Here is a 12,281-nt window from a genome sequence, read left to right as displayed (position 1 = left end):
ACGAGAAGGAATAAAGTCAAAATGGATTAAAACCTAAACTAAGGCAACACTACTCCGCTACCCTAGTTCTAAGTCTTCATAAATTCCAATGACAGAAACGTATAAAAAGTAGAGGTCATGGAAATTACTACAAAGGCAATTAAAAAGAAGACAGAGATGCTACACCCTATGGCTGTTGACCCACACTACTCGGCTACTCTGATCTTAAGTCTCCATACTTTCCTATCAGAGGTTATGTCCTCGGTAAGGGATAAATCCTTCAAATCAGATCTCAAGCAGTCTACCCACTTCCTCCTTGGTCGTCTTCTTCTGGCACCGTTGACTGTAATCGACTCTACCCTCCTGACCGCATCCGACGGTTGTCGCCTAAGGACATGCTCAAACCACCGTAGTCTTCCCTCCCTCCCTCAATTTTTCGAATACAGGCACTACCCACAAGGACATCCTAATAGCATAGTTTAGTGTCATGTCCCACAGAGTCCTACCACATGCCCATCGAAGCATTCTCATTTCTGCGGCCTCTATCCTCCTTATGTGATCCTTCTTGATTGCCCAACATTTTGATACATACAGCAGCGCTGGTCTTATTGACATTCTATAAAATTTTCCCTTGAGTTTTAGAGGCACCTTCTTGTCACACAAAACTCCAGTAGCAGCCCTCCACTTTAGTCATCCTGCCTTTATACGGTGTGTAACGTCATCATCTATACCCCCATCTTTATGTATCATAGACCCTAGGAACTTGAAACAATCCTTTGAGGGGAGAACGTGTCCTTCGATGCATACTTCTACATCTTCATTGTTTTGGTTCCCACTAAAGTTTGAACATAAATACTCTGTCTTTTCAATATTGATCCTTAGACATTTTTCTTCCAAAGCCGTCTTCCAGGTAGTAAGTCTACTATTCAACTCATTTTTTGTTTCAGCAACTAGGACAATGTCGTCAGTGAAAAGCATACACCATGGAACACCGTCTGGTGTCGCACAATAGATGTCGTCCATAATCAAGGCGAAGATGTAAGGGCTAAGAGCCGACCCCTGATGGAGTCTGATTTCCACCGGGAAAGCCTCGATGCCGCCAACTGTAGTCCTGACGTAAGTAGTAGAACTACAATACATATCACGAATCGCCCGGATATAAGCAATTGGGATCCGTCTCGTTTCCAAGGTCTTCCAGATCGTATTGCGAGGTACGCTATCATACACCTTCTCAAGGTCAATGAACGCCATGTGAAGATCTCTAATTTGTTTCCTATATTTCTCCATAAGCCGTCGAAGTAGATGAATCGCCTCCGTAGTAGACCTGCCTGACATAAAGCCAAATTGGTTTTCCGAAACCCTAGTAATTTGTCTCAACCCATCCTCTCTCACTCTTTCCCATAGCTTCATGGTATGACTGAGTAGTTTAATACCTATGTAGTTACCACAATGTTGAAGATCTCCTTTATTCTTATAGATTGGTATCACTGTAGACTCTCTCCACTCCTCTGGCATCTTGGCAGACTCTAAAATAATATTAAAGATGTTGGTCAACCACTTAACTCCCTCTTCTCCTAGGGTCAACCACACAATAATAAGAATTTGATCTGGACCGACAGCTTTGTCCCTCCCCATCTTTCTAAAGGCCATTTTGACTTCCTCAATCCCAATCCTACTTGTAGGGCAGTCATTGGCCGTAGTATGATGGTCGACTGACCCATCAACGTTACTATCACTGCAGGGAGAGGCACCATTATTAAATAAGCTAAAGAAGTAACTACCCCAAACCCTCTTAATATCATGATCTTTCACTAAAAGAACATCATTGTTGTCCTTAATAAACCTAATATTACCTAGATCATTTTTCCTATTCTCCCTGGATTTTGCAAGCCTGAAGATGTCGTTTTGTCCTTCCTTAGTGTCTAATCTCTTGTACATTTCCTCGTATGCCTTATCCTTGTATCTTTGTCTAGCTCTCGATCTTTCTTCATCGTCATTGCATTGTAGCAACTCCTTAAAGCAAGTTTGCTTTGTCTTCACCTTAGTTTGGACTTCGTCGTTCCCCTACCACGATTCTTTATGTTCCTTGGCCTTCTGTTGAATTATGTTTAGATATAACAAATGTAAGGCAAAATGGTTTTTGGACTTGAATTGAATTTACAAAATGTTTTTGGACTTAATTGAATTTATTCAAAGTTTTAAAAGGTTTCAAAAATAATTCAAAGTCTATTAAATTCGGATTTAAACCAAAATGCTAAAGGGTGTCAAAGTGCATCCATGCATCCCTGCAGTGCATCCATGCACCTGCACTAGTGCATCGATGCACCTGCACTAGTGCATCGATATATACCATACAGTGCATCCATGCACTCAAACACCGAATGCAATTAGTGCATCGATGCATCCTTCTGTGCATCGATGCATCAAGGCTGTGCATCGATGCATCCTGCTGTGCATCCATGCACGAAGGCTGCAACGGCTAGTAACGGCTAGTTTATTTAAATTTAATGAAAGGGTATCAATGCACCATGATAGTGCACCGATGCACCATGTTATGGGTAGCCTTTTTTAGTAGAAAAAACATCCTCAAACGGCTCCAAAACATCCCCAACAACTATATACAACATCAAACACATTCCAAGCTATAAATACAAGCTAAGGACACTTGAAGAAGAAAGAGAACAACTATTCAAGCAATCAAACACAAGAAAAGAGTTTTTCATTCTTATTTCATCTTTCTCTTGTAAATATTTTGTTCTTGTGAGCTCAATCTTGTAAACACCTACCTTTGAGAGGTTTATTTGTTTACTTCTTTTATCCTTTTGTAAAGGGGAAAGGTTCTAGCTAATCCTGTGTAAAAGCTAGGGAAATGTTCTAGTTTAGCCCGGAAAAACTAGGGACTTTGTAAGGTTACTCTTTGTCCTCAAAAGAAAGAACAAATTAGTGAATTTGTTGGAAAATCCTTGGTGAGGAGCTAAGGTAGTGGATGTAGACTTGGTTGAGAAGTCGAACCACTCTAAATCGATGTGCAATTCTCTATCTTTCAATCTCCTTACTCCCTAAACATAAAATCGTTCCGACCCTTCTTTACAAACTGTTCTGGTTGTCGATTCGAGCTTCCGAAAATCCCAACAATTGGCATCAGAGCCTAACTCGTTAAGAAGGTTTAACCACCTTGAGACGATACTCGAAGAAGCTCTACCAATTTCCAACGCAACCGACAAAGAAATGACTTTTTCCTCCGGTGCTTATTATCTTGAAGAATATCCCATTATGGATTCACAACCGGTCAACAAGCCACCCTTCTTCAATGGAGCAAATTATGCACATTGGAAGAATAAGATGATGTACTTTATTCAATCCTACAATCTAGGAGCTTGGAACTCAATTATGGAAGATAACAACTCTCCACCCAGTAAGTACAACGATTGGAGTAGAGAAGAGCAGAAAAATTTTCAGCTTAACTCTAAGGCTATACATATTCTATTATGTGCTTTAGGCCCAAATGAATATGGAAGAATCTCATCTTGTTCCAGTGCTAAAGAGATTTGTGATAAGCTTCAAGTCACTCATGAAGGAACTGACAAAATGAGGGAATTAAAGAAAAGTCTTCTCAACCATAACTATGAGAACTTCAAGATGAAACCCGATGAAGACATCAAAGCTATGACGGATAGATTTTCTGTGATTGTCAACAGTCTCAAGGGATATGGAGAAGTAATCCCTAATGAGAAGCTTGTGAGGAAGATGATCTACTCTCTTCCAAAGGAGTGTCAATCGAAGAAGACGACCATTATCGAAGCAAGAAACTTAAAGTCTCTCACTCTCAATGAGCTAATTGGTTCTCTTCTCACTCATGAGATGATGGTGAAGGAAGATGAAGAAAGGGAAGAGAAGAAAAATAAGAAAAAGAATGAGGTAGGCATTACCTTCAAATCCACCAATGAAAGCTATCAATATTCAAGTGATGAGGTGGATAAAGACGATGATGAACAAGAAGAAGAGATGGTCAAGCTCTTGAAGGAACTCAAGAGATTCATGATTTCCAAGGAAGTGAAACATGAATCAACCAAGAAGAAGAGTCCCTCGATATGTTTTAATTGTCAAAGAAAGGGGCATGTCAAGTATGAATGTCCCTTTCTAAAGAAAAAGGGGAAGAAGGTATTTGTTGCATCTTGGAGTGATGAAGATGATTCCAATGATGAAGATGAAGTAGTCAACCTATGCCTCATGACCACTCAAGAAGAATTCGAGGTATCTTCCAACTCAAATGAATTTAATTCATTTACTTTTGATGAGTTACAATATGCTTATAATATGTTGTATTTGGGATTTGAGACCATGAATTCCAAATATACGAAATTAATTTCAAAACTTAAAATTAAAGATAATTTGATTTTGAAAGCAAAAGTTGATTTTGAAAATCAAAATGAAATTTTGAAAAATAATTTAGAGCTTTCAAAAATCAAAATAAATGATTTAAAAAAGGAAAATTTTGAGTTAGGAGTTAAGCTTGAAGGTTTAACAAAAGAAAATGAATTAATTTCTAAAAATAACCTATTATGTTTAAAAATGGCAAAATGTTCACATTGTCATTTTATGGTCATTTGGAACATACTTGTCCTTTAAAGAAGGAAAACGTTTTAGAATTAGACAAGTTTGGGTTCCGAAAGGAACAAGGAACAAGGATCAAAGCAATTTGGATACCAAAATCTACTTAAATGTCTCTTGTAGGTGTGTGGAAGCAATTGTGATGAAAATGATGATATTCAAGATGCTCTAGCCACACATGAAAATGAATGGGTAACCTCTAAGCTTAATGTTTTTAATTTTAGTTATTTGGTTGCTCATTTGATTTTAAGCATGCATGAGTTTTGTTTTTAAATAATTATACATTATTGTTTTAATCTCATGTATGTTAAAAAGGTTTTATGATGAACATTTTAAAGTTTTAATGATTTTTTAGAATTTTAGTTCATCATAAGGAATTTTGGTCAAAATTGGTTTTAATGCAAATGATATCTCTCTAACAATTGATATCAACTTTTCAAATGTTTTGATTTTATAAATTTTAAAATTTTTAACCTAAATTTAAATGTTTATGCATGTGGTTTAAATGAAAATGATATCTCTCTAACAATTGATATCAAAATTTTCAAATGTATAACATTTTTGGAAAACTTTATGCATATGCACTTAATTTCAATAATTGATATTGCATAAAGTATTTTAGACTTGGATACATTGAATTTCATGAGCTGCTAACATGTTTATTATTCTTTGTTGAAATTCAATTTTGTTTAAATGTCAAGTTCTTAAAGCTAAATTTTGTTTGGAATGCATTTATTGAAGGGGAGCTTTGATTTTTCAAATAAGTTTTAAAATGTCAAATTTACTACTTACTCTCCAAAGTTATTTTTGAACTTCAAAGATTGAATTATTTTTGGATATAACAAAAAGGGGGGAGAAGTTTTGGTTTGAAAAATTCAATTTCTTAATGAGAAAGGGGGAGCAACATTTTCATATATTTTCAAACAATTGGTATTTGTTACCAATTTGTATCTTTTTCATTAAACATTTTATTAAGGGGGAGTGTTGCCAAAAACAATTTTTAAAATGTTTTGTTATATCAAAAAGGGGGAGATTGTTGAATTATGTTTCGATATAACAAATTTAAGGCAAAATGGTTTTTGGACTTGAATTGAATTTACAAAATGTTTTTGGACTTAATTGAATTTATTCAAAGTTTTAAAAGGTTTCAAAAATAATTCAAAGTCCATTAAATTCAGATTTGAACCAAAATGCTAAAGGGTGTCAAAGTGCATCCATGCACCTGCACTAGTACATCGGTGCACCATGCAGTGCATCCATGCACTCAAACACCGAATGCAATTAGTGCATCGATGCATCAAGGCTGTGCATCGATGCATCATGCTATGCATGCATGCACGAAGGCTGCAACGACTAGTAAGGACTAGTTTATTTGAATTTAATGAAGGGGTATCGATGCACCATGATAGTGCACCGATGCACCATGTTACGGGCAGCCTTTTTGAGTAGAAAAAGCATCCCCAAATAGCTCCAAAACATCCCCAACGGCTATATACAACATCAAACATATTCCAAGCTATAAATACAAGCTAAGGACACTTGAAGAAGAAAGAGAACAACTATCCAAGCAATCAAATACAAGAGAAGAGTTTTTTATTCTTATTTCATCTTTCTCTTGTAAATATTTTGTTCTTGTGAGCTCAATCTTGTAAACACCTACCTTTGAGAGGCTTATTTGTTTACTTCTTTTATCTTTTTGTAAAGGGGAAAGGTTCTAGTTTAGCCCGGAAAACTAGGAGGTTTGTAAGGTTACTCTTTGTCCTCAAAAGAAAGAACAAATTAGTGAATTTGTTGGAAAATCCTTGGTGAGGAGCTAAAGTAGTTGATGTAGACTTGGTTGAGAAGTCGAACCACTCTAAATCACTGTGCAATTCTCTATCTTTCAATCTCCTTACTCCCTAAACACAAAACTATTCTGACCCATCTTTGCAAACTGTTCCGGTTGTCGATTCGAGCTTGTAGTTCTAAAACCTGTATGAGACAAAACCTTACTCCCAAAGTCATCAGTTGTCGCTCCATGTAAGTTCTTCCAAAGAATCCTAGGTTTACCTAGTGTAGCCCTCCTATGAGTGCTCCGCCCGTGGTGTATGCAGAACGCCAAAACCAACAATCTGTGTTGTGATGCACATGCCTTTTCAGGGAACACCTTACAGTCATTGCAAGCCCATCGATCCCGACTTCGAACCAGGATGTAGTCGATTTGGGTACAATGTCCCCCGCTATTGAACATAATCAAGTTCATATCTCTCTTGTTAAAGAATGAGTTAGTGACCACCATACCGTGTGCAGTAGCAAATTCAAACAACGTACGCCCCTTCTCGTTCCTACTACCAAAACCGAAATCCCCATGAACACCGTCATACCCTTCGATTTCACTACCTATATGGCCATTGAAGTCTCCCCCTATGAAAACTCTTTGGTCCTCTGGAATGCTCCTAAGTACATCATCTAACGAATCCCAGAAGCAACGTTTCTCCCCCTCTCCTAGGCCAACGTGTGGGGCGTACACTGAAAGGACATTCACCACTTCCTATTCTATAATAACCTTAATCAACATGATCCTATCACGGTATCTACAAACTTCAACTACATTTTCCTTGAGTATAGAGGATACCAAGATATCCACCTAATTTCTATCGTTATCTAAGCCTGAATACCACAACTTGTACCCGTTACACTCTCTAGCGCGAGCCCCTTTCTACCTAGTCTCTTGAATACATGCAAAATCTATTTTCCTATTACTTAGTACGTCAGTCAGCTCCAGTAGCCTAGCATTTAATGTGTCTACATTCAACGTACAAACTCTAAGTCTAGTCTCTTTGACATCACTATGTCAAACCTGCCCCCTATACTCTCTATGGGATCTAAAAGAAGGACATGACCTCAAGTAATCATCTATAGCCGAAGCTATGAGGAACTATGAAAAAGGAATCCAAAGAAGACAGAAGATGCACCAAAAAAACGCTAAAGAAATTGATGGATAGTAAGAAGCCCAGTTGGTTACTTAATATGATTCTAATATATAAAATAATATTGTTATTATTATTGCTAAAAGCCTAATGTTAAAAGAGAAGGAAAAAGATCTACGTAAACAAGTAGATATTTTGAAGGTTAAACAGTCCAGGTAAATATTAAATATGGATTATTGTCACCAAAGAATCAAATCGAGAGCTCAAATCAGAAACAAAAACAAGTAAATTCATGTTTTCTTGTACTGAAACTAGGCTAAAAACAAAATATCAATATAAACAAGTAATATAGTACCCAGAAGCAAAAACAAAGAAAATTGAACCGTAAATCACAAAATGAAAACACACCCGTATCTTAATTTTGAAAGAAAAGTATAGGAAAAGGGGAAAGATAGAAGATCCGCTTCCAAAGAGACAAGTTACAATCAAACTGTCTTTAAGGTTGTGATAGAAACCTTCTGACAATTTTAACAAAGTAGCTCGACCACAAAACTTGAAGAAATAAAAGACTATTTAACTGTGGCTTTTCTACAAACACCTTGCATGCAGAAATAGCAAACACAAATAGACTCCAGAAATCAAGCTATTAAATCACGATACCCACACAGAGGAGGATATATCTAAAGACCTAAAACTAAGAATATAATTAATCCACAATCCAACACGAAACAACAATCAATCTCCACTAGAAAAAGCACTGCTAGAAGAGTAAGAAACAGTCTCACCAAGCTTGAAGAGTAAACAGAGTCAACCGAGAAGCAAATTTGGGGACGAAAACTCCAGCGAAACCAGATCTTTTTTTCAGCAAAGGTTTCTGGGTTTCGCTTTTTTCAGATATAAAGCTTTGATATCTGAATGAGGTTCAATGAAGCTTCAAAGAAGCTTTGATGGACAAATTATACAAAATAATGTCAAAGATATTTGTTACAACAAGATCTTTTGCCAGTGTAGCAAAATCAAATACAACGGGAAAAAAATGCATGTGATTCATGCAAAAGAAATCAAATAAATTTCAAATAAAGGCATCCAAAATAGAAGAAAAACGTAAAAAGATTTCAGTCTTGATGCTTGAAAACGCTTGCAAGGCACTGACTTCATGAAAGCTAACATCAATGGTGGTCAAGGAAAAGCCGCTTCAAAGCTATGGGCGGATGCAAACGGATCTCTCGACAGCCACCACTAGGTAATTACACCAAACCTTACTCGAACGGTGCATGTTGAAGATAGAACTATATTTTATCATTAAGAATAATCTGGATTTAGAGCTAAGGCCTCCTGGTAAATCATGTCCTTCATCTGCTCTTCTCCCAACGGTTGCTGCTCGAATTCGAAAGAGAACGGCTCGGGGCATACTGGTTCATCAGCTATGTCGTGCAATCGTTCAAGATAAGGATGCGCCAATGCTTCATCAACTGTCCATAAACAGATTTCAACATTCAGGCAAGCGAAATATAGTGATTTGCATAATTCATCTCAACTAAAAGACCAGAACACTGGCTGGCCTCATAAACAGATCTCATTTTCTTCTTCTCTCTCTCGCTCTCTATATTCTTAATTAAAAGTTAAATACATGAGTCCATAATGTAGCACTTACCAGTAATTCTTCTGGTCGGATCAAATGTCAACATTCTGTCAATGAGATCAATGGCCAATGAATGAACATGAGGGAAAAGTTTTGCTAGTGATTGACGAGGATGTGCAGGGAGCTGCCTGATATATCTCTTTGCATCCTCATTACGGAGAAACCCGAGATCGGATTCAGTTGGCGTGCCAAGCAGCTATAAAGAAGAAAATGCATTGGTAAGTCTTTATCCGAACAAAGAAATTAAATCCTCAAACTTAAATCTCGTACCACATTAAATTTCCAACATTACAAGACTAAGTTACTGAGGTATCTTATGCTGCAAGTATTTGATGCAATCTTCAATTACCTCAGTCAATAAGCGCATTTGATGTACATGATCATTACCAGGAAACAGAGGCTTCCTATTCATGAGCTCCATGAAAATGCAACCAACAGACCACACATCTATGGCGGCAGTGTAGTCTGAAGAGTTTAGCAATATCTCCGGCGCCCTGTACCATCTCGTGACAACATATTCAGTCATAAACTCATTCTCAGCAGTAGGTCGAGCAAGACCAAAGTCACAAATCTTAAGATCACAATTAGCATTCAACAAGAGGTTGCTGGGTTTCAAATCTCTATGAATGACATTGGCAGAATGTATGTACTTCAGTCCACGAAGAATCTGATATAAGAAATACTGCATTCAACACAATAAAATCAAACAAAGTTAACATCAGCATACATCTATACAGATTCTTCAAGTTCTCTCCGGTTCTCCCATGTTCATCGGAAAACTTGAGAAAAAGAGATACAGAAAAGCTGTGTACCTGGCAATGCTCCTCAGATAAACCCTGGTTAGAGCGAATGATTTGGTGAAGATCGGTATCCATGAGCTCAGTGGCAATGTAAACATCAGTAAATTCTCTCCCTAAAGGCGGAGGAATCACATCTCTGATTCCAATAACCTGTATATTAAGCATGAAATATTTACTTAAGAATCAATTTAACTTTAAACAAAATAGAAATTAAATTGCTATGAGGAAAAGGAGTTCATTGACTTTTGGTCAACATTTTTAGATCTTTGAATTAAGGTTTCCATTTCCTTGACCAGTTTACTCTTTTGACTCTTTGTTATCATCTCCTAACAATCATGAAATAATAGCTTCCAAATTTCAGGAAAAACGAAAGGAGCTTACGTTTTCGTGATCCAAATGTCGAAGGAGCTTAATCTCACGAAGCGTACGCTTAGCGTCCATGTGATTATCAAAAGCGTTGGCGATTTCTTCACCGCAACCATCTCATTCGTATCCGAGTTCAACACCGAGCTTCAAAATCCAAAAAAAAAAAATAATAAATAAAATAAAATAAAACCAGAATACAAAATTAAAAAAGAAAAAAAAGGAAAATTATAATTCAGTAAAATCGCATACCAAACGATGCCGTAAGCTCCACGTCCGATCGGCATGATCGGAGGCCGATACTTGGATGTCACCTCAAACAAATTTCCAAAAATATTATACTGAATAAAGTGACCTCCGTGTGTATGAATCGCCGGAAAATCTCCAAATTGACCGCCGGCGTCAGCCATTTCGCTACTGTTTTACTGCTTTCTTTTGACTTTTTTTTAGCTTTCTCTTTGAGGAAATGCAAACAAGTCCAAAGCTTTATATACAGGGAAAAGTTATAAAAGGTAATAACATTTTTGTTAATTCAGTAAGATTTTGAGAGTCGACGAGAGCTTAGGAGCTTCGACTTAGCTACGGGGAAAGAGGAAGGAAAACGCGCGAGGAAATGAAGACGCGTTTAATGAAAGGCTGCGATTATAGCTGCTTCTAATCTACGGTTGAGATTTAACAATGTTTTGTCAACGGTCTAATTTGCCTCCTTACTGACTTTTCAGCTTAATGGATTGAAATCAAGGGTAAACTACACGTTATGCACCGCAACTATCACTTATATTCCGTTTTGGTCACCAAACTATTTCTTTTCAAAATCAAATCAAAGATTTATTTTTACTTTCATTTTGGTCACTTGTCATTAAAATATTAATAGTGATTTTGATGTGTCATTATAATTTAATGCCACATCATTATTGAAAAACTAAAAAAACATTACATCAATAGTTTTGTTAATTTTTAACGCTTTGTGACCAAAATTATATCAAAATATAACATTAGATACGATTTAAAAAAAATAGTTGGGTGACTGAAGACACTAGTTTTTATTTCATTTGTTTTATTTATTATTATTATTTTGTTTTATTATTATATTATATTATTATTAAATAATTAATTAATTTTAATACATTGCAGGCCTAAAACCCGGAGCCCAATTACAAATCAACTCGGCCCAGTTTACATGCCCAGGCCCAATCATATACAAGCCCAACCCGAATCTAGCTAAACCCTAAACCAAATTTAGGGTTTGTATCATCTCAGTCAGCCGCCAACTCTTTTCAGTCGTTTGATCTGGCCTTGATCCAACGACCCAGATGACTCCAGCAAAGAAAACCCTAGGGTATCATAACCCTAGGGCCATGTTCAGCCGCCGCCTCTGCCATGTGCCTCGTCCAGCCTCCACGTTGACGATTTAGCTTCCAGCCGCCTCGCCAGAAACCTCCACGTCGCTTCGTCGTTGCCACGACACCAAACGAGGATTCCAGAAGCCAGCTGCCCCCCCACACGTTGATGCCCCAGGGTGAGTCACCACATAGTTCGATGACTCACCGAAATCCACTCTTGGGACCGGTCCGAGACAAGATCCGACTAGGCTATAAAAAGCCATCACCTACAAGATAAAAGAGGAGGACGGCAACCAACAGAGAGCAACCAAAAAAAAACAAAGACAGAGAGCAGAAAACAACTACGACAACAACCCAAAGAGAAAAACAGAAAGTAAAAGAAAGAGAGAGAAACTTATCGAGGAGATTATTGTCATCGGAGCCTCCCTACGCCGTTAAAAAACCAAAATACCGAAGGTAACAAGCTTAGATCTAGGTTAGGTTAAGGATTTTTAGGCTAAACGGTCCTCGGTTTTGGCTTTAGGGTATTTAGGGCTTCGTTTTGGTATACTTTAGAATTTTTCGGCCCGTTAACGGTGGCCGGCGGTGGTGGTCGACCCCGGAGAACGATTGTCGGCCGGAACTCTAATCCCTC

At 37.4% G+C, this 12,281-nt stretch overlaps 1 pseudogene; it reads right to left on the bottom strand.

Annotated features, from left to right (window-relative positions):
- Positions 1–8,779: 8,779 nt before the first annotated feature.
- LOC120119367 lies at positions 8,780–10,831 on the bottom strand (annotated as a pseudogene).
- Positions 10,832–12,281: the final 1,450 nt, after the last annotated feature.

This window comes from Hibiscus syriacus, unplaced genomic scaffold (assembly GCF_006381635.1).
Source record: "Hibiscus syriacus cultivar Baekdansim isolate YM2019G1 unplaced genomic scaffold, ASM638163v2 tig00000991_pilon, whole genome shotgun sequence".
NCBI classification, from domain to species: domain Eukaryota; kingdom Viridiplantae; phylum Streptophyta; class Magnoliopsida; order Malvales; family Malvaceae; genus Hibiscus; species Hibiscus syriacus.
This window is presented reverse-complemented; position numbering and strand designations above follow the sequence as displayed.